We start from the raw sequence: 4,977 nt of genomic DNA, 5'->3' as shown, positions 1-4,977 counted from the left end.
AGCAGGGCCGTGTGAATTCCACCGGGGGTGTCCTGCTGAGGGGAGAGTTTGCGAGAACCTGTGGTCAGCCTGACTGACAGGCGTCTACCTCCTCCCTAGGCCTCCGCCTGCCCAAACTGCGAATGGCTCCTAATGCCAGATGAACTGGAGGACAGAACAGGGAGAAGTCTCCTTGCCTCTTTACTTTCTGTAAGGTGCACTCAACACTCTTCTGGGTTCAAAGAAATGGCTTCAGCACCCCAAATATTTTTTAGCTTGTGGTTTTTCTTCCTTTGGAAGGAATAGTCTTTAAACTCCCTGCTATGCGCATCATTTTTATTTCTTTCCAAGCATTTGGCTTGGTTCCTGCCTCTGGAGAAGCTCGGGTTCTCATTTGCAGGAAGATAGATTGGATGCTCCTTCTGGGAGCTGTGCGTACCTTTTGTTTTCCTCAGTGGGTGGTCTTCAGGGCGAGTGAGGCCACAATGGCCTCCTTTACTGTAGGAGTCAAACGCTGGTGTAACGGTGCTCACTCTTTGGTGAACACTGGGGGCCTGCACCAGGGCTCAGGTGGAAGAGCGTGGGCTTTAGGACGGACAAAGCTAGGTTTCCATCCTGCTTCTGTCCTCTATATGACCAGAGGAAATGAACCCTCTGAGCCTCCAACTGCGTCTGTAAAATGGGAACAATAATTCTAGTTTCACAGGGTTTTGGTAAAGGTGACATGAAATCACATGCTCAAGATGTAGAAAAAACACTCCCTAAATTGAAAGGTTGACTCTTGATTGCTGCAAAAGAAAAACCATCCCACCGGGAATATTGCACCTTCTGACTTCATACCACACAGCTGCAGCAGGAACCATAAACTCAAGGCCATAGGACCAGTGTTTCAGGGTCATTTATGCTCTGTACTATAGCCTCCGTCCCAGCACCAGCACCCCGCAACATCCCCCTCCTCTGAATCGACCTTGCATTTGCAACTTCGTCACTTTCAGTTTTAAGACACCCCTTGCGTTATTGTTTTTATATTGTTGGAGTCATAAAATGTTATCAAGCTGAAATTTACCTAATGTACCTTCTGGGCCAACGCTTCCACTTTACTGGGGAAGTCCTCGAGGCCCAGGACGTTGTGTGATTTAGTAAGGACCCCAGAGCTATCTCATGGCAGACCAAGGTCTCCAGGTACACAGGCCAGCAGAGTTTTTACCCCCCAAGTCTTATATTGCTATTTAACTTTTGTGTGTTCATGTATGATTCAGACCCATGCCTCCACCCCTAACACGTCCACACCCACATCCACCCCTCAGATTTAAAGTTCCTTGCAGGCATGTCTGCTTGCATGTTGTCCTGCATTTGAGGCGGGTAATCGATGAATACTTGCTGAACTGAGCCCGTTGAGGGAAGGAGGAATTTCTGGGCATGTCAGCAAACAAACATTCTATCAATCAGCCTTCCCTTCAATTTTACAGACATATTGATCTGAAAAGCAATATGAATAAAATTTTCATGTAGGAAGAGGAGTTTTATCCCGAACCATGGTCACCACTTTCCTTCCCCTGGGAGCTCATTTGTCCTTGTGAAGGTGGGAACGGGGATGTCTGAGTGGCTACACACTGTGAGAGGCTCCTCAGGGTAGAAAGGACAGGTGATAGTCAGTGTCTTTTCTGTACCTTGTGATGAATGGGACATGTCTTCAAACTCAACCGAGCAGCAGCTCCTAACTTGGTTAACTTTCAGACATGTTTGTCTGAAAGGTACAGAACCAAATGGAAGGCATCGCATAAATTTGGTGAGAGAGGTGGATGCAGGCAGTGTGGAGGCCAATCTGCCAATTAGAGAAGAAGCAAAACAGATGACACCTGACATCGGACGGAGAAGGCAGGAGGGTTTCAAATACGTATTGGATTCCATTTTCACCAAGAGGTCAGCTTTAATCAGGTTCCTAATGTAAATATTACCAATATAAACCAAATAATGGAGGTTAAATGGCTGCTCTTGAGGTCAGTGACTCTTGGTCAAGCTGGAAGATTTCACATCAAATGGTCTGGTTGGAATTTACCTGGAGGGCCTCAGCGCCCCGCCGTGAAACCTGAGCTTGCACCGACTCTTCTAGCTGTTGGACAGAGTGCAGAGCGATGAGAGCAGGGCAGGGGTGTCTCTGCTTTCAGCTCAGTCGTTGAAAACCAGATGCCCTAGGGCCCCGGGGTCCGGGGTTTTCATAAACACAGAGGGCTGCAGTTTCTCTGTGACTGAGAATCAAAGAGAATGTCTGATGCACAAGCTGATGCATCTTGCTTACTGACGTCACCAGGGAAGGACACCTGGTGGTCCTGGGAGGGGACGCTTCTCCTTCTTGGTTCTGGAGGCTGTGGGCCCTGATGACGTGCTCCAAGATCTTAGGCAACCCCCTTACAAGATCTTGCTATAGAGATAGGACCACTATACCAAACTAGAGGCAAGCCTGGCCTCTAAGTCAGATGGACATAATCCTGACCATCTGGGCATTTTGAGTATGTTCTCCCCTCCTACTGTCCTTTTGCTTTTGTCTGGCCATGTGGGGTCACACATGCAGCATCATTTGTCTCTGTCTCTTGTGGTGCCTGCTGCCCAGTTCCCCAAATCACTGTCCTCATCCGTCTATCTACAAGTTTCCCTGCCTTCGTGGCATTTACAGTCTTCCAAAGAGAACAGTATAAGAAGGCAAATGGCTACCGTACAAGGCACCCTGTCCTCTTCTCCTGGCACTTCCTACAGTCAGTGTGCTCCAGGAGGAAAGGAAGAAAGATGAACTCCTTCTAGTTGCTGGGGTTCAAAGAGGTACTTTTTATTGTTACTTATTTATAACACTAACCTCCAAACAAAGAGGCTAAAAAAGGGCCTTAACTGAAGAGATATTTTAATGGGCTGAGTTTTAGACAAAGATGGGAAGAGTGGGTGTTCCAGATAAAGAGACTAAAGAGAACAGAATGCCAAGGCATGGAGGTGGGAAAACAGGCAGCATTTAGTGGGGGCCATGAACGGGAGAAATCCACGAGGAGCCTGAAAATGTGGTTAGAGGTCTCGTAGGGAAGTCTCTAGGGCTAAGCAGAGGGGTTGGTACTTGCTCTTTCTGTGTAGAGAAGTTGCTCTGTTGTCCTCTGTCTCCCAAGCCACCAGGAGCCATGGATGTAAATGTTCCCTTTGTTCCCTCCTCACGTGGACATGGCGTGGCCGGGGCTGGGGCTGAGGAATGGGCCTGCACACCCCCGCTGAGGTCTCCATGCTGGGGAGAGAAGACACAGCCTGAAATTCTCTGCTGCCTGAGCCTTCTGCTCTATTTTTTAAAACAAAATATATCAGATATCTTTCTTTCACTGTACTGTATGAAAAATGAAATCATTGCTAAAGTTTCTTTGGGTCTTTCAACGTGTCAATCATTATGCTAAGGGACCTACATGCCTCATTGCATTTAATCCTCATAGTCATCCCATGAGGCAGATCCTGTAACCATTCCCAGTTTACAGATGTGGAAACTGAGGCAGACAGAGGTTAAGTAACTTGCCCAAGGTCATACAGAGGTAGAGACAGGGCTTGAACTCAAATCTATCCAACGTCAGTCTGTGCTCTTAACCGTAACTCATATTGCCTCCTTAAATGAAATCATCTAGCTGGTATCTTCTTGGTATTTGTAGTTTTGAGTTCTCATTCATTTCTAACCAGTTTCTGAGAAAATACACAGTTTGCCATCTGTATGTCTTAGCCCTTCCTCCAAAAGTGGGCTTCTAATTAGGGATGTGGAAAGATTCCCATGTATTTTACCCTCAGAGATAAATCTAAGAGCATAACACAGTGTGAAGAAGTGTGTGTGTGTTAGGCTAACTTCTACGGATGCTGAAGCGTATTCAGTGGATATTTCCCCATCAGATGCTCAGCAGGATCCGGGAGCTGTGTGACTATCCAGGTTGGTGCCTCGCTCATCACAGGACTGTACATCCAGGAGGAAAACATGTGACCCATCCCAGTGAGTGAGCTTTGTGCTTTGTCTAGTTCAACACAAAACAGCAAAGGGAGCGGAAGGCTGCTGCCTGTGAAATGCACCTCTTGTCATCTTTATGGGCATGCCAGATCATAAAACCTGAGAAATATGACTGGAATAACCACATTATCTCTTTCAAGGTAAAAGGAAAGGAGGGTGAATATGAGATTGATGTACAAAAGCACTAGTCTAAATAAACAATCTACATAAATTTGCATTTGCATGGGAGCATTGTTATATAATGTGGGCTTCATTAAAGGGAGAGGCTGGGGATGTACCTTAGGAGGGCCTGACACACAGGATTTCTGATCATCTGGCTCCCTTGTCTCTTTGAAGTCAAATCCGGTAGATGGAATATTTGCCTTGTCTAAATGATGTAACAAAATCACCTGAAATGAAAGTGGCTGATATCTATTATAGGTGAAACTATACATATTGTAACATTAACAGGGATTATAGATGTATATTCACATGCGATTTCCAGGGGGCTTAGAACAAATGTGTCCTGGTGAGATGTTTTGGAAAAACAATTTCAAGGGGATATCCTGGTTAAAAACTAATTGTAACTCACTGATCCCAAAGGAAAATGGAACAAAGAATAATCAAGAGAGACCTAAAAGAACTTCCTTGATAGAAAGAAGAGAGGGAACAGTTGTTCTTTCTCTCTTGGCCCATGACTGAATAAATAGAAAAAGAAAATGGCTTTAAACAACGGCAGGAGAGATTTAGTTTAAGAAAATGACAAGCCTTGCTTTCAGAGTATTCTTTTGTACAGGCTGTCATTTGTGCTGGTGTAAATGGAGGGAAAAAAGAGTAGGACGGTTTGGCACTCTTTCAGTAGAAGAAATAAGAAGAAGAACGCCCAGCCATGCTAATGATATTTGAAAAGAGAACCATATCGTAGAATGGTCAGTGGAGTTAAAATTAACAAACTGGCATTCCACACTCCTGTTTTCAATTACTAATTGCGTGACTTTGGGAAG

The sequence above is a fragment of the Equus asinus genome, chromosome 1, assembly GCF_041296235.1.
Source record: "Equus asinus isolate D_3611 breed Donkey chromosome 1, EquAss-T2T_v2, whole genome shotgun sequence".
Lineage (NCBI taxonomy): Eukaryota > Metazoa > Chordata > Mammalia > Perissodactyla > Equidae > Equus > Equus asinus.
The sequence above is the reverse complement of the archived record's forward strand: the minus strand, read 5'-3'. Positions refer to the sequence as shown.